Source organism: Eptesicus fuscus, chromosome 13, assembly GCF_027574615.1.
Source record: "Eptesicus fuscus isolate TK198812 chromosome 13, DD_ASM_mEF_20220401, whole genome shotgun sequence".
NCBI classification, from domain to species: Eukaryota; Metazoa; Chordata; class Mammalia; order Chiroptera; family Vespertilionidae; genus Eptesicus; species Eptesicus fuscus.
The window spans coordinates 54848818-54867551 of NC_072485.1; the positions used below are offsets into that span (position 1 = coordinate 54848818).

The 18734-nt window shown below is 43.8% G+C and overlaps 1 pseudogene; it reads right to left on the minus strand.

The window, feature by feature from the left end:
• Positions 1-8726: 8726 nt before the first annotated feature.
• Positions 8727-10131, minus strand: LOC103292798 (beta-1,4-galactosyltransferase 7-like; annotated as a pseudogene).
• Positions 10132-18734: the final 8603 nt, after the last annotated feature.

The window sequence follows — 18734 nt, forward strand, 5'->3', positions numbered from 1 at the left end:
ATGGCTAGAACTCTCAACTTTCCCATTCCCTCTGGGGAACCCAGCATAGTTTACAGGCCACCTAAGCCATACACATCGCCTTTAGATACATACCCACCTGTTTTTATTTGTTTGTTTTAATATTTTTGTTGATTTTTAGAGAAAGAGAAACATCTATGAAAGAGAAACATTGATGGGTTGCCTCCTGCACGCCACCTACCGAGTATTAAGCCCCCACTCAGGCATGTGCCCTGACCGGGAATGGAACCAGCAATCTTTTGTACACAGAAGGATGCCCACCCAACTGAGCCACACGGGCCAGGGCAACCACCTGTTTTAAGTAGTAAGAAGCCAACTCTACAAATATTTCACCCTTGTGATTGAGTTATACGGAAGCTTAGGTGCAATACATTGAAAAAATTAGCAGATCTTGGTTCCTAATCTGTAAAAAATTAAAACTAAGATTTTTGTGTTTCTTTCAAGTGGTTTATTATTCAGTGGGTAAAGTCATCCTTCAATGGCTTCTCGTTATTCTTAGGATAAAGACCAAAATCTTAATCCTAGCCATGGCCTGTAAGGACTGCTGTGATTTTCCCTGGTCCACTTCTTTAACATCATCACCTTGACTCTTTCATTCCTTTCATATGTGCCATGCTCTCTTCCACTCCAAGGCCTTTCCATATACTCCCCGCTACCTGGTATGCTCCCTCTAATCTTTGGTGGGCCAGCTCCAACTCATCCTTCGGTATTTCATAAGCCTTCAGTGGGTGGTTATCTAGATTCAGGCCTGAGCACTATTGGTTACTAGGCATTGTGTAATTTGGAAAATGCTTAGCCTCTCTCTACACCTCAGTTTGTAAGATTAAAATAGCAATAGAGTTGATGTAAAAGAATGCATGTAAGGACTATAGATTAGTGCCTAACTGATAGAGTTGATATAAAAGAATGCATGTAAGGACTATAGATTAGTGCCTAACTGATAGAGTTGATATAAAAGAATGCATGTAAGGACTATAGATTAGTGCCTAACTGTTAGGGGCTGAGTTGTGTGCCTCCAAAATTCATATGCTGAAGTCCTAACCCCCAGGACCTCAGAGTGTGACCATATTTGGAGATAGGGTCTTTAAAAAGATAATTGTTAAAATGAGGTCATGAGAGTGGGTCTTAATTCAATTAGGGTATCCTTATAAGAAGAGGACATATGGAGACAGACAGGTACAGAGGGGAGACCATGTGAAGACACAGAAAGAAAATGGCTACCTATAAACCAGGGAGAAAGGCCTCAGAAGAAACCAACCCTGACAACACTTCAATCTCCAATTGGGAGAAAACAAATTTCTATTATTTAAGCCACCCAGTCCGTGGTGCTTTATTTTGTAGCCCTAGCAATCTAACATACTGGCATATGGTGAGAACTCAATAAATATCAGGCATTATTTCTCAAGGAAGCTCTCTCTGATCTAGCTCAGGACTCCTTGTGTAAATTCTTACAGCCCCCAGTATATTTTCCTTCATAGAACCTTTCACGGATACAACAGCTAACATATATTGAGCCCTTAATGTATATTGAGTGCTTGACATGGATCACCTGCTTTAATCATAGGTGCCTGTAGTAATGCACTTGTTACTATTGTATAGATTAAAAAAACCAAGGCATGACCTGGCTAGTGTGGCTCAGTTGGTTGAAGCATCGTCCCATATACCAGAAGGTGGCAGTTTGATTCCAGGTCAGGGCACATACCCAGGTTGCGGGTTCAATCCTCAGTCGGGGCACGTGCAGGAGGCAACTGATCTCTCTTTCTTTCTCTCCCTTCCTCTCTCTCTCAAATCAATTTAAAAAATAAAGTGTCACACCCTATAAAAAAAACAAAACAAAACAAAACAAAAACCAAGGCTTGAAGAGGTTAAATAACTGGACTAATATTGTACAGCTAGTCAATGGGAGAGCCAAGACAACTCTTTGAAAGATTAGCTACCATAGATTAATTAATCCATTTGAATTGGTATAAATACATACACATTAAATTATAGATAACTTAAGTGGGCTTGGATTAGGCAATTACTCAAAATCAATAAGAACTGAGGAAAGGAACGACGGGGAAAGAGAAATTTTCCTGTAGCCATATAAGAGAAAATTTATATCACTGAATTCAGCAAATATTTCCTGAGCAACTATGGTATGCACAGCTGTATATACAATACAAAAAAAAGGGAAGACCCAGCCCTTGCCTGGGTAAGGCTTTTATTCTTGTATGAACACAAGTAACAATAATGTAAGACAGAAAGATTTAACTGCATTAGGGGGCACAATGTATTGGAGGGAGGGTTGCTAGAGTTAGCAATTAAAATAAAATATCCAGTTAAATTTTAATTTCAGATAAAAACACTCTAAAAATTCAATGGTTGTCCTGTATTTTATCTGTCAATCCTAGAAGTGATGGAATTCCAGTTAGAACATGAGCAAAGACAGAGGCAGGAAAGCATATAAATGGGACCAGAGAACAAGTAGTGTATGTATTTAGAAGAAAAGAATGTTGAAAATAAGCATAGGAAATGAGGTTAGAAAGTGGGTGAAGCCATGCTGAGAAGAGCTTAAGAATCAGGGCAGGAGGAAAGGAGGGAGAGGAACCCTTAAAAGGCCAGAGAGTTAGGAGGAGAACCAAAGGAGTCTAGTGTGGTATTCCAGGAGGCAATAGAGATTTGCCAAGGAGGAGGGGACAACTTAATAGATCTAGGCTTCAAATGTCAAATGCTGCAAGGAGGGTCAGTAGGAATAAGGTCACTGAATTATTCAGTAATTGAGTATATTACATGAAAATTAAAATCACAACGAGATACCCTTTTCACCAATCAGATTGACAAACTTAAAAAAAGTTGGAAAATAAGCAATGTTGGCAAGGGTCAGAGAAATAAAACACTATGGTGGGAATACATATTACTTCAACAAAAGTCACTTGACAAATAATAAATTAATATAATAAAGGCTAATGCTATGTGTTTATTGCATACCAGGTACTCTAAGCAGTTTTTGTGTATTAACACATTGACTTTTCCCAGCAACCCTGGGAGGGATGGGGAAACTGTGACATAGAGTGATTTGTCCAAGTTCACGCAACTAGTAAGTGGCTGAGCTAGCACTTAGCTCCAGGCTGTGTTCTACAACAATGCACTGGCCTCATCAGTCAAAGCCTAAAATCCAACTCCTCTGGCCCTGGCCCGTATGGCTTAGTTGGTTGTAGCATCATCCCCTGCACTGAAAGGTGGTGGGTTAGATTCCTGGTCAGGGCACATATCTAGGTTGGGGGTTTGATCCTCAGTGGGGGCACAAACAGGAGGCAACAGTGTTTCTCTCTCCCTTCCCCTCTCTCTAAAGTCAATAAACATGTGCTCAGGTGAGGATTAAAATCCAACTCCTCTGACACAGAAACTCCCTTTCTAGGAATATGTTCAACCAGACTATCCCCCATGTGTGAAAAGACAACTGAACGAAGTTATTCATTGTAGCATGGTTTGAAAAACCATCTGAATGTCCATTAGTAGGAAACGAATTAAATACATTTTGGGACAGCCTTAGGGTAGGAAACTATGCAAAGAATGTATAATATGGAATAATCTCTAAAATATATTAAGTGGTAAAAAGCAAGATGCAGAACAATGTATGCTACTACTGGGGTAAAAAAAAAAAAAGGTGAATATAGATGTATATACACACATATGTGCTTGTATATATAAAGATGATTTCCGAAAGGGTGGGTGCCAAAAAGATGATCTAGGAAATAGTTGCCTCTGTGGAGGACAGAGCTCAGTCACCTGTGAAAGGAAGGGTTACTTTTCACTGCATTTTCTTTGGTGCTATTTGTTTTCCCTTGTGAATAAACTGCCTTTTCAAAACCAATTTTTTTTTTTTTTAGGTTTTTAAAAAAAAGACATTATGACAGCCAACGGTCATGTAGTACTTTTCACTTTATAAATGTGCACTCACGTGCATGCATTTCTTTGATCTTCCAACAGTTTCCAGGAAAGCCTTATTTACCCCTTTCTGGGGAGTCATTGTACAGACGTGAAATACTCTATCAGAGATCTCCGTCTGGAATGGACTCTCTGGAGTGTCGGAGCTGCTGCAGTGGCGTTTTTATTATCATCGGTGAGAGGCAGAGGCCTGGGCAGGGCAGGCTCCAGTGTTCAGCTCTCTCAGCACTCAGACTTCCTGCAGTAATTAAGCAACCCAAACCTGGTGGCAGGACTTCGTAAGCACTTTCAGTAACGGGATGCAGGGAGAGCAGAGCCACGGCTAACGAACAGGGTGGGAGGAAAGATGGGTGACTATGGTATTTGATGAGATTTGGTGATGAAGAAAAAGTGAGAGACACACAGTAATGAGGGTGGGGTTGGGGCTATTGGGAGAAAGGCAAACTCAGAGAGGTTGTGTAGACAGGCAGTAATGGAATGAGCCTGGGTCTTTGCTGACCACGGTCTATCTTAGCTCTGCCGTGGAAGGGTTATGTGTTCCTAGGCAAGTTACTTTTTGGTTATTTTTTAATGTATGTATTGCACAGCATTTTAATACAATGCTTGATGAAAAAAATTTGCAAGGACTAGAAATAACATAAAAGTCCCACTCAGTTTCACTCCTCTTGAAACCATTGTAATTAGCTAGCTATTAATAACTAGAGGCCTGATTCACTAGATTTGTGCACTGGGCAGGGGGGTGTCCCTCAGCCTGGCTTGTGCCCTCTTGCAGTTCAGGACCCCTTGGGGGATGTCCGCCTGCTGGCTTAGGCCCACTCCCTGCAGGGAGCTAAGCTGGCAGGCAGACATCCCCCGAGGGGTCCTTAGCCCTGCTGCGGAGGTGGGAGAGGCTCCTGCCACTGCTGCTGCATTCGCCAGCCGCTGCGCTCGCTCGCCAGCCTTGAGCCTGGCTCAGGTCTTTTGGCTGAGCAGTGCTCCCCCTGTGGGAGCGCACTGACCACCAGGGGGCAGCTCCTACATTGAGTGTCTGCCCCCTGGTGGTCAGTGCACATCATAGTGACCGGTCATTCAGCTGTTTGGTCGATTTGCATATTAGCTTTTTATTATATAGGATAGGAAAGGAGCAAAGGGAAGGCCAGACATTATAGGAATGTCATTTAAGCAGCTTCACCAGAGGAAAACTACCATATCAGATGGCTGTGTGTTCTTCTGAGATGTTTTATTATGTACAATTATGTCTAATGTACCATATACATGTAATATATGTATATAAAGGTACATTATATGTATTTCATAAAGTAGCATATATAAATATTTGCATATCAATACAAGTTTAGAATATTTATATTTGGAAACATAACTGTTTACAGAAATGAGATAATTCTATATATGTATATATATGTATGTGGATTTGTTTTCAGTTTAAAATATGTCTTGGAGCTCTTTACATGTCAGTACATATTGACCTACTTTATTTTATTTTTAAATATATTTTTATTGATTTCAGAGAGGAAAGGAGAAGGAGAGAGAGATAGAGACATCAATGATGAGAGAGAATCACTGATCAGCTGCTTCCTACTGGGGATCGAGCCTGCAACCTGGGCATGTGCCCTGATGGGAATTGAACAGTGACCTCTTGGTTCATAGGTCGATGCTCAACCACTAAGGCATGCCAACTGGGCCTACTTTATTTTATACAGCTGCTGCATTATATTCCATAGTATGTATTTAGCATAGATTATTTAACCACCCTACTGCTGATGAATTGTAAGACTTCTTACAATTTTTTGCTATTATGGACAATTCGGCAATGAATAATTGCCTTATAAATGCTTCTTTGTGCAAATAGTCCTCATGTTTTCTTATACTAGATATTTAGATACCTAGAAATTGGATTGCTGGGATAAAGAGTATTCACAATTAAAATTTTGATAGCTACTACTTAACTGTCCTTCCAAAAGGGTGTACCAGTTTAGATTCCCACCACCAATATACCGAAGCACCCTTTTCTCTATACAATGACTCTGGATATTATCAAACTTAAATTTTTGTCAATTTGATTGGTGAAAAATATCTTATTATTGTCTTATTTTTCCTATCCTTCATTACTAGCCAGCATCAATTATTAGCCACTTTTCATATGGTAATTGTAATTTGTTGTTCTTTTTCTTCTGTAAATTGTTCCCATCTGCAACAGATATTTTTATTACTTTGCTGGTATCCAACCCATTCCCCTGTGCCATTGTATATCGGAAATCCCATCTGGGTGGGATAGACCCTACTCCCAGCTCTAGTGAGTGCCATAATCCAATCAGTATAACCTCACCCAGGCTTTCCAGTGGATGTGGTTGTAAACCAATCAAACAAGAAGGAGCATTCCTCAGGCAAAGTAAGCACAGTTCCTAGAGCACTAAGTCTTTTTAAGGGCACATGAAAATGCCTTAATTTTTAAATAAAGTCAAAAGGAAAACAATGAACTTTTAGATTAAAGAAGATACTTTCATATTTATGGATTGAACTGTGTTCCCCCCAGATCCCTATGTTGAATCCTAATTCCCAATGTGACTATATTTGAGGCTGGGGCTTTAAGGTTAAATGAGGTTTTAAGGCAATTAAGGTGAAATGAGGTTTTAAGAGTGGAGTTTTGCCCTTCGGTGTGGCTTGAACCAAGAGGTCCCTGGTTCGATTCAGTCAGGGCATAAGCCTGGGTTGGGGGCTAGGCCCCCAGTACAGGGCGGGGGGGGGGGGGGCCAGGCATTTGGAAAGCAACCGATCAATGATTCTCTCTCTCATCGATGTTTCTTTCTATCACTCTCTCATCCTCTCTCTCTGAAGATAAATAAAAACATTAAAAAAAAAAAAAAAAAGGAGTGGAGCCTTAATCCCAATGACGGTGTTGACAAGGAGAAAGTTCTGAGAAGTCCTAAATTAAATTACAGCCGTTAACAACTGCAGGCCAGCTGACAAAAGACTGCTGGAATTCCTTTATGTCTGTTAGAATTTCAGATTAAGTTCCAGATGGCTATTTCTGAGATTATCCAAAAGAGGGAATAGCCAGGTGCCATTGGACCCCTGGAGCCTCCGTTCCTTGTTTACACACAAATTTTCCAACCTGTTGCCTATAGACAATCCACAGGAACGAACACCTTTTCCTTCTTATTTGGACTCTGCACCTATCCCAGAACTATCCAGATTCACCTTCTCCCACCCCCCTTATCTATAGCTAATGTAAATTCTTTCAGAGTAGTTTACCTCCTTCTCCCCCCTGCTTGATGTATAAAAAATGCTCTCGCCCAGCTGGCGTGACTCAGTGGTTGAGCATCCACCTATGAACCAGGAAGGAGGTCACAGTTCAATTCCCAGTCATGCCCGGGTTACAGGCTCGATCCCTAATGTGGGGCCTGCAGGAGGCAGCTGATCAATGATTCTCTTTCAGCATTGATGTTTCTATCTCTCTCTCCCTCTCTTCCTCTCTGAAATCAATAAAAATATATTTAAAAAAAAATGCTCCCAACTCCAGGCTGGCAGACATGTTTGCCTTTTCCACTCAGCATTGCGCCAGGACCTGGTTGTCTTTTTCTTGCACCAAAGACCTAATAAACCCTTTCTTTCCAAAAAGATTTTTCAGCTCTGGAAGTTAAATTTTTGTTTCACAGTGTCCTCACAAGGGGAGGAAGAAATACCAAAGAGTTTCTCTCCATGTCCACATATAAGAAAGGCCACATGAGGACACAGCTAGCAGATGGCCAACTACAAACCAGGAAGAGAGGCCTCACCAGACACCAACCCTTAATGCACCTTGACTTCCAGCCTCTAGAACTGTGAGAAAATAAATGTTTGTTGTTTAAACAGCTCTGTGGTATTTTGTTATGGCTTCCTGAACAAACACGCAATATATAGTATTAATATATTCATCTTTATCACCAGGGCAGCCATAAAATATAATTTCATTTAAATGTTTTATTTTTATGGAGGAAGTGCCTAGGGCCAATGAAAGTCATAATGTGACCCTTCAATCAGGCCCTGGCATTCTCTAGGTCCAGGCCTTTAGAATAATGGGAGGGAAAGAAGACTGCTCCAGATGGTTAGATGTGCTAATATGAGGCCTGGAATGGCTGCAGCTACTTTTATTATTAAACAGGAAGCAGACAGACACACTGAAAAGAACAGAATTAAGATCACAGACAACTGCAATCAGAACATGCTGACTTCATTTTTATTTACTACTGAGAGAGAGAGAGAGAGAGAGAGAGAGAGAGAGAGAGAGAGAGAGAGAGAAACTTTGATTTTTCTTTTTTATACATTTATTGGTTGTTGTCCAGACCAAGGATGAAACCTGCAACCTTGGCATATGGGGACAATGCTATAAACTACTGAACTACCTGGCCAGAGCTGACTTCGGTTTTAAAGGTTAAACAGTAAATTTATTTTTAAGAGAGTAGTCTTTTATTCCACTCCTCTCCATTTACCCCAGATGTCTTCCAAATGGCAACTGCCCTCAACTCTTCTTGATGCCTCCTCAGTATTTACTTTTTTTTTTTCAGTTGCTATCATTTAATAATTAACCAATTTTACTTAAGATTCCAGACTTCTAGTTTCTTTTAAAAAATCAGAAGATCTGGCAACACAGGCCCACATTCCTACATGGTGACAACCAGCTAGAGCTGCTCTCAGTTGTTCCCTTTCTGTGGGGTTTGCTCTCTGGTTTCTGCACTTTAAGCCTCCCAATGCCCTAGCCACTCATATCAGCATCATGGCCTCTAAACCATACCTCTGCATGAGGCGGTCCTGGGGGAAGGAACAAAAGCCCGCAGGTCTCAGCGTGCAAAGGAGGGCAGAGCAGGGCCAGCAGAGGCAGGGCGGAGAGTCCCAGTTGGGAGCCACATCCCAGCCTCTCTCCATCACTGTTTATTGCTAGCAGCATCCCAGGCACCCTGTGTGTCCTGTCCTGGCTCAAGCCTCCCTCTGGGGGCCAGGCTGCTGCAAACACGTAGCCTGCTGTCCACTGCTTCAGACTACTCCACATCCTATTGGCGCTGGGCCCAGGGCCTGAGGCTTTGTCCAGGGCCTGAGTAGCAGTGTGGCCTGTAGGTACAAGCCTCCTTACTGTCCAGCCAACTCAGCCAAGTGTGCACCAGGGGGTAGCAGCCTTGTCACAGTCCAACATGATGTTGAGAACAGTGCACGGGGCCCCACCCACAGACAGGGCTGTACGAGCATCCACACGGTACTTCACAGTGTTCAGACCTCCCTCCCGGTCCACCTTGAATTGCTCCTGTTTTTGAGCTGCAATGCGCTTCTGGTCCCTCTTCCGCCAGGCTGGGTCTTGCAGGTGGCGACGTGTCTTGTATCCAGTTGTGATTCCCGAGGGGGCGGAATAGCTGGATCCCAGCTCCTTTGATGCGCCCGTAGAATTCATCGCCCTCAGGGCCCCAGCCCCAGAAGCGGTTGGATATCCCGTTGCACAGCTGGTGGTGCTGCTTGGAGAGCAGCAGGATGCCGCCGACACAGGTCTGGTAGTGGTAGAGCGGGTGGAGCCCTGGGGAGGCCACCTGGAAGGGCCCTGCCTCAGGGAAGCCGTAGCCAGGTCCACATCGTGCATGGCGATGTAGTCTGTGCTGTTGCTGCTCTCCAGGAAGCCCACATTGATGGGTGCCGCCCGGTTGAACCTGTACAGGGCGGCCAAGGCTGAAATGATCCACCTGGCTGAGCACGTAGATGTGGTGTGGGACCTTCTTCCTGCTCAGGAAGCGATGCATGTGGGGGCACAAAGACCAGGAGCTCCTCCAAGCGTTCTCGGAAGGGCACCAGCACTGCCAGGCGGTGGGGGGGCCCCGTGACGGATCTTCTTCCCAGTGCTCAGGGGGCGGCTCTGGGGGACAGGCCTGGGCTGGACCTGGGGTCTCCTGCCCTTGTCCCCTGGCTGCCCAGGCCATGTCACCGGAGCAGCTGAGCTGCAGCCAGAGCAGGGAGAGGAAGCCCAGTAAGAGACAGGCAACGAAGAGGAGGAAGACGGAGCATTTCCGGGGAAGGCTGCTGGGAAGCAGCCTGGACCTACTGCCTCTCCTCTGTGCTCAGGTCTTATTGGTCCTTGTCCAGCTCAGACCTCTTCAAGCTCATGGACGATCCTCTTCTGCCGTCCACCCAGGGCATCTGCGCCGCTTTCCTCCGGGAGGGGAACATCGAGGGGGGAGGCGACCGTGCATGGGATGGGCCTCCTTGGACTACGCGGCACCACCCAGTATTTACATTTTATATGCCTAAAACATATCTTTGTATTTGCTGTGCTCTTTTTAAAAATACTTACTTTATTTACTTTTTTATTTTATTTTTAAATATATTTTATTAATTTTTTTACAGAGAGGAAGGGAGAGGGATAGAGAGTTAGAAACATCGATGAGAGAGAAACATCGACCAGCTGCCTCCTGCACACCTCCTACTGGGGACGTGCCCGCAACCAAGGTACATGCCCTTGACCGGAATCGAATCTGGGACCTTTCAGTCCGCAGGCCAACGCTCTATCAACTGAGCCAAACCGGTTACGGCTATTTATTTATTTTTTAAGAAAGGCAGACGGCCACACGCAGTGCCTCATGTGGATGTATCTGGAGTCTTGGAAGCTTGACTACCCGATGCTCTCCTAAAAACGGGCCTTGAGAGCTTGTTTGGAGGTGCTAGCAGGGAGCACAGCTACTCGTATACCCTTGACCGAAGACCAGTCCTCTCCTCTGGGTGGAGGGGAGTAGGCCGTCCTTTTCAACCAAGTGCCCAGCTTTGGGGAGGACCACATGGATGGGTGAGGAGGGAGGAAGGGGACACCTGCCTAGCCAGCCAGATCAGCTGAATCAACTCTGCCGATCAACGGGGTGACAGATCACCCTCATATTCTGTGCTCTTTTATTCTAATAGTAACAACCACAGGAACTGACACATGTAAAAATACTTAGTGTTCAATAAATGGTAGCCTTAATGTTAGAAATCATCAATACAACTAGACAGGAAAATATTATTCTTATTCTCATGACGAGGAAACAGAGACTAACACAAGAGAGGATGTTACTTTCAAGAGATTTCACACCGTGAGAGCTAGGATTCAACTGCAGAGCCAGCCCAGCCAGTGTGGCTCAATACCCAGGAACCCAGAAGTCACCGGTTCAATTCCCAGTCAGGGAACCTGCCTGGGCTGCAGGCTTGATCCCCACCAGGGGGTGTGCAGGAGGCAGCCGATCCATGATGTTCCTCTCTCATCAATGTTTCTATCTCTATATCCTTCTCTCTCTAAAAATCAATAAAAATATTTTTAAAAAAGAGGCTGAGAACTAAGACAAACTATGCTGGGGGGAAAGAAAAAAAAAAAAAAAAAAAGCAGAGCCAAGGTCTTAACTACAATGATTCATTATCACCTGCAACCACCATTGTGAAAACCGCTGGGATGGATGTGGTACAATAGAACTTGCTGAGAGTGGAGGAGGTAAGGCATAGTCAGGGTGGGGACCTGGTCTTAATGGGAAGCCTGGAAATAGGATTGCAGTATAAATTACAGACACCCAGTTACATTTGAATTGCAGATAACACATGAATGATTTTTTAGTATTGTATATACCAACTAAAAAGTTACTTATTGGAAATCCATATCTAAATGGAGGTTCTGCACTTTTATTTGCTAAACCAAGTACCTAGGAACCCAGGGCATGATTCCAGCAGGGAGTTTAGCTCTGGCGACGCACAGGGAATTAGTGTCAGTGAGGGCCTGTGGCAAACTCCAGCCTTGCCACTAGGCGGCAGTAGAGGACTGAGCAGGACAAGGGGTGGGGCTGTGGGTGGGTAGAGAGCAGGTGTGGGAAAGGGCTTTGTTATGGAGAGAATCTCAAAGCACAAAAAAAAAGAACTGGCAGTTCACAGAAAAAGCAGTTTATACATGACTAATAAACACAAAGAGAAACACAACCGCTTTCATAATTAAATGAAGAAACTTAAAATTAGATATTTTCCGCCTCTCATGTTGGCAAAAATAAAAAGATTAAAAATACTAACTATTATGGGGGTAGGGGGAGGTAAAGAGAACAAGTGGCGGGGGTGGGGTGGGGTGGAGAGGGGGCGATAAATGGTGATGGAAGGAGCCTTGACTAGGTGTTGAGACAGGCTAGTAAGCCAGGACAAGTGGAATAGGAAAACTGAGGCAGATAGTTAAATGGCCAATTAGTTTACAGCCATCTAATAAATTGCAAAACCCTATCTTCTCTAACCAAGGACCTAAAAGTATTATCTAGCCGGTGTAGTTCAGTGGTTGAGCGTCAACTTATGAATCAGGAGGTCACGGTTCGATTCCTGGTCAGGGTATGTGCCTGAGTTGTGGGCTCGATCCCCAGTGTGGGGCGTTTTGCTGCTTTTCTGGGCCTGGAGCTGAACTACAACTGAGGCCTAGATGTTACCTCTAGGGAGGAAATGTCAGGGTGGTCCAAACCCCATGATCAGTGATGTGCTAGGGGAGGAAAGGTCACCCCCAGGTCCCACACTACAATTGTCATTTGCTCGGCACCTAGGGTTTTCCACCCTGGTGGCCTTCTATACCTGGCTCCTCCTCCTTGCTCTGCTCATGTGTATCTAACTGTCCACCACACCCTGAGACCTCCCCTAAGATTTTCACCTGCAGGAGAGAAATACCCTCAATGCAAAGGACTCAGAGCTCTCCTCCAGGGGAGCACCCCCTCATCATTCCTCTCTGGCCCCTTCTTCCCTCCAAGGGACTTCAGGAGAGTTGCAACCAGGGAATCAATTGGCAGCGGCAGCTCCTCCCGGTCTAACCCCCTGAAGCTCTCCAATGCCCCCTTTACTCTGACTTCCCGGTGAGCCAAAGCAGCCCAGCCTAGGCTCTCCTATTGCTTCTTCTATGCCCTTCCTTGCTTCACTGTCCTGAGTGTGTTACGGATGCAGCCAATAAATTCTTGCTTTGTTGCACTTTGTCTCTTGACTGAAATCTTTCCTTCAAGAAGACAAGAATTGCCCTAGCTGGTTTGGCTCAGTAGATAGAGCGTGGCCTGAGGACTGAAGGGTCCTGGGTTCGATTCCACTCAAGGGCACATGCCTGGGTTGTGGGCCCGATCCCCAGTAGGGGGTGTGCAGGAGGCAGCTGATCAATGATTCTCTCTTATCATTGATGTTTCTGTCTCCCTCTCCCTCTCCCTTCCTCTCTGAAATCAATAAAAATATATTAAAAAAAGAAGACAAGAATTGAGGTCTCATCATCTTGCCAGTAACAGTTCCATCCTGGGTTAAGGCACTTACAAGAATTGACCAATGAGTGCATAAATAAGTGGAACAACAAATTCATGTTTTTTTCTCTCTCTCAAATCAATTTAAATGGTTTACACTTTTCCTTCCTAACCACAGGGTAAATAGCTTACATCACCCTACTCACAGAGATAGATAGCAGAAATGCAATTAGTGCCATTTGCTAACAACACCCAAGGACAGATGAAGTTGAGAGAATAAATCTCATTTTGGTACATCAGTATAAAGCTCATGAATTTTCTATTGAGATCTTCCCCTAAGATATCCCCTAAACTCCCAGGCTTTAACATCCCCAAGACAGCCCTGCCAGTGTGGCTAAGTGGTTGAGTGTCGACCTAAGAACAAAGAGGTCAAGGTTGATTCCCAGTCAGGGCACATGCCCAGGTTGTGGGCTGGATCCCCAGGAGGGGGCGTGCAGGAGGCAGCTGATTAATAATTGTTTCTTATCATTGATGTTTCTATTATTGATGTTTCTATCTCTCTCCCTCTCCCTTCCTCTCTGAAATAAATAAAAAAATACTTTAAAAATAAAATCCTCAAGACAGACCCAGTGGGCACTCTCCCTCCCTAGAGCATGCCTGTGCCTTTCTCTTCCTCCTCTTCTTCCCCCACAAGCCGGTTACCTTTGCCCTTCTCTCTCCTAAGCTCCGAGGGCCCTTCCTTTGCCTCTGTAGCTTATTTCCTGAGCCTACGAAGCCCAGCTGACTCACTTCTACTACCTCTGTGACTTTCTAAATAATCTTTCTCTTCTAGTTTGAGTCTTGGCTCTGAAATCTTTCTTAGCCAGAACTCACGTACCAAAGTTGCTGAACCTAGGTCTGGTATGACTCCACAAGTATAACACCTGATGCCCTTTTGCTGCCAACAGCTCAAGGTTGTTAGTCAGCAATCCTTTAAACCATTAAAACCAACCTGTCATATTACAAGTAAGTCCTTCGTCATTCTTACTAAACAGACTTAGAAATTCACCTTTATAATGACAGGATATAAGTACATATAGATTTAACAAAAATTTGATGGTAACTGATATGTAAATATTCTCTATTCTTTTCATTAGCTATCAGAGGTGTGAGGCCAACTGAACAATTTCTCTCCAAGTACCTGTGTCAACAGTCATCTTATTCTTTTTAAGATTCCTCATCAAATGGGAAACTAAAGCTTGTGGCCCTTAGCTTCAGATATGATTTTTAGCCAAGGCTTATTAAAGAATTTGGGGGTATTATAATTTTCTGTTTCCTCACATGTGACCTAGGTCAAGTCCCTTAGCCTCTCTGAGCCTCAAGTTGCTCATCTGTAAAATGGAGACAATATTAGTGCCTATATCATAAAGGTATTGCAAGAATTAAAAAAAAAAATAGAGAGTGTGGGCAAAAGTAGATTTACAGTTGTGAGTATCAAAAACACAGAGTTCATTCTTGTATTTTTTTTTAAATTAAAAAACTAGAGGCCTGGTGCACGAAACTCATACATGCGGGGGGGTGTTCCTCAGCCCAGCCTGCACCCTCTCCAATCTGGGACCCCTCAGGGAAACTGGCAGTTGGGCATCCCTCTCACAATCCAGGACTGCTGGCTCCTAACCACCCGCCTGCCTGCCTGCCTGCCTGCCTGCCTGCCTGATTGCCCCTAACCACTCTGCATGCCAGCCTGATAGCCCCCTAACCGCTCCCTTGCCGGCCTGATTGACGCCTAACTGCTCCCCTGCCAGCATGATAGTCCTCAACTGCCCTCCCCTGCCAGCCCGATCGCCCCCAACTGCCTTCCCCTGCGGGGCTGAGGGGACTGGGGGACTCCAGCTAGATGAGGTGGGGCTGAGGGGACTGGGTGCCGCTATCTTGTGAGGGCATGATGTTCAATTAGCATATTCCCTCTTTATTAGATAGGATATTTTTATTGATTTCAGAGAGGAAGGGAGAGGGAGAGAGAGATAGAAACATTAATGAGAGAGAATCATTGATCAGCTGCCTCCTGCACACCCGCTACTGGGGATTGAGCTAGAAACCCAGGCATGTGCCCTTGACTGGAATTGAACCCGGAACCCTTCAGATGCTCTATCCACTGAGCCAAACAAGCTAGGGCCATTCTTGTATTATTTTTTAATGTATTTTAAAATTATTATTGATTTTAGAGAGAGAGGAAGGGCGAGGGAAAGAGAGAAACATTGATGTGAGACAGAAGTATTTATCAGCTACTTTCCACATGCTCCCCAACCAGGGATCGAACCCGCAACCTGAGTATGTGCCCTGACTGGCAACAACATTTCAGTATCTGGGACAACATTCCAACCAACTGAGCCCCACCCACAGGGCAATTGTTTATTAATTATTGTATTATTTTCCATACAAACAACTGTAAACCTACGTTTGCCCCACCCTGTTGGTAGAACACCCAGCATGCTGTCCAGCATAACAAACACTAGAAAATATTTATTATTAATACAAAGAGTAGAGCCTTTAGAAAAATAGAAGTGTGATCTTTACATCATGCTTAAGTAAAGAGTTTATATGTCTATTTACCAGGTGAACCTAATATTCTTCATAGCTGTCACAAAAGCAGAGACACTTTTTGGAGGGTAATTTGGCAATTTATCTGGAGAGCAATTTTTTTTGTTGTTGTTGTTGTTAATCCTCACCCAAGGATATTTTTCCATTGATCTTTTAGAGAGAGTGGAAGAGAAAGGGGAAGACAGAGAGAAACATCCATGTGAGAGAAACACATTGATTGGTTGCCTTCTGCATGCATCCTGACCAGAGCCCAGGCTGGGGAGGAGCCTGCAACCAAGGTACATGCCCTTGACCAGAATCGAACCCCAGACCCTTTGGTCCACAGGCCAAAGCTCTATCCATTGAGTCAAACCGACTAGGGCTGGAGATCAATTTTTGAATAATAAATATAATAATTCCCTTTGGTTTAATCATCCCACTTTTAAGACTTTTTCCCGAGAAAATAATTTAAGATGTGGGCAAAGATTTATGTAGAATATGTTTAGTGCAGAATTATTTATAATAGAAAAAACAATTTACATATTCAACAGTATGGGAAACAAATAAATTATGGTGAATTTTTACTTTAAAAAAGTTGAAATATGCATGTAAAAAATTGGAAGGAAATATACTAAAATATTCAAAGGTGATTATCTCTAGACTGTGGCATTATAGGGGATTCCTATTAAATTATTTATGCTTTTCTGTTTTTTCCAAATTTTCCATAATAAATACATTACTTTCACTGTTGAGAAAAGGTTCTTTTTAATAGCCTCATACACACATTTTTTTGCTAGGCTTTGTAAAAGACCACGCATATGAAAGAATTCCCCATATGTTAAGGAACTACATAAAAATCCTCTCACCGCTACTCCAGTTGGATCTTTTACAACCTCCTCATGAACTATTGGAACAGCGTCCTAATTGCTTTCCTTGCCTCCAGTATTGACTTTACCGTCACATTTTAAAAACATATTTTTTTATTGATTTCAGAGAGGAAGAGAGAGGGAGAGATAGAAACATCAATGATGAGAGAGAATCATTGATCAGCTGCCTCCTGCACGCCCCCTACTGGGGATGAGCCTGCAACCTGAGTATGTGCCCTTGACCGGAATCAAATCTGGGACTCTTCAGTCTGCAGGCCAACACTCTATCCACTGAGTCAAACCGGCTAGGGCTTACCGTCCCATTCTTCATATAAGTTGCTGCTAAAATGAGCTATCTATAGTGAAAAGCTGTGGTTTACTCCCTACCTACAAATGTTCATGATTCCCAAGGACTTTGTCATAAAGTTGAAACTCCTTAGCAGAGCAGGTCCATCACCAACTAGTTCCGAAACACACACCTCTTCCTGCTTCACTTCCCATCCCTCTCCCAAGTGCCTTATGATCCAAACATGTATAGTCACACTGTCACACCTTTATGTCTTAGCACACATCTGTTGTAGGCAGTAGGAACTGCATCTACAGGTGTTAGACCCATAGGGTCAGACTGGACCTGGGTTCAATAACCTTGGTACTTGAGTTCTGGCTAAGAAAGAATTCAGAGGCAAGACTCAAACTATAAGAGAACATTTATTTGGAAAAACACAGGGTAGAAGTAATTTGTAGAAGAAGGCTTGTAAACCCGTCCTATCCTTCAAGCTGGCAGATGATTCCTCCCTAGAAGCCTGTCTGACATATCCCTCCACTGGCATCACTGTTACCCTTTGGCTACCCTTTTTTTGGTTCCCACTTTCATTCAAGTCCTTGTGGCTATTTAGTGGTTTCTATGTCCATGTACCCAACTGAATGCACCTCCAATACACTTCCTTGAAGGCTATCATTTTTTTTTAAACTTCATCCAAGGATATGTTTTATTGATTTTAGAGGAGAGGGGAAGGGACAAAGAGAGACAGACAGAGAGGTGAAACATGGATCTGTTGCCTCCTATATGTGCCTCAATTGGGGATCGAACCCACAACTTAGATGTGTACCCTGACTGGGACTGGAATCGGCAACCTTTTGGTGAACAGGATGATGCTCCAACCCTCTGAGCCACACTGGCCAGGGCTGAAGACTATCATTTTTTAAAAATTGATTTTTAGAGATAGAGGAAGGGAGAGGGATAGAGAGAAACATCCATGAGAAACATTGATCGGTGGCCTCCTGCACGCCCCCTACTGGGGATTGAGATGCAATCCGGGCATGTGTCCTGACCGGGAACTGAACCAGGGACTTCTTGGTTCATGGATCGACGCTCAACCACTGAGCCACATTGGCCAGGAAAAGGCTATTTGATAACTATTTAATAAGTGCTTTCTATGTGGCAGGCCCTGGGCTAGGCATTGGCCTTTCTAAAAATACGTTGTTTTCTTCTTTGCCTCTGGCCCAGCATGTGCCACATGCTTATTGAATGAATGGCTGAATGAGTTATCTAGTTCAGAGATCCTCAAACTTCAGTGTGCATATGAATCACTTGAGGAACTTGTAAAAATACAGATGCTAGGGCCCCACCCTAAAGCTCCTGGAGTTCAGTCACCTGCATGTTTAATAAGCTTCCCAAGTGATTCTGATGCATTCCAAAGTTTGGGATTGTTGAGAAGTCCCACTTATTTTCAGAAAAGACTGTGCCTACACCATTCCAGGCAGATAAAAGCCCACTCTGCATTTGTTTCCTCAAAGTAAGGAAGACACTATTTACTAAGCACCTATTAAGCATTTAGGAGCCGCGCTGGCTGGGCAAAATGTCTTTTCTTTTACAAAGTGATGGTGATGGCAGTTGATTGTTTCTCCATTTTTTTTAAATTTTATTTTTAAATTACAGTTTACATTCACTATTATTCTGTATTAGTTTCAGATGTACAGCACAGTACTTTACAAAGTGGTCCCCCCCCATGCCGAAACCGGTTTGGCTCAGTGGATAGAGCGTCAGCCTGTGGACTCAAGGGTCCCAGGTTCGATTCCAGTCAAGGGCATGTACCTTGGTTGCGGGCACATCCCCAGTGGGGGGTGTGCAGGAGGCAGCTGATCGATG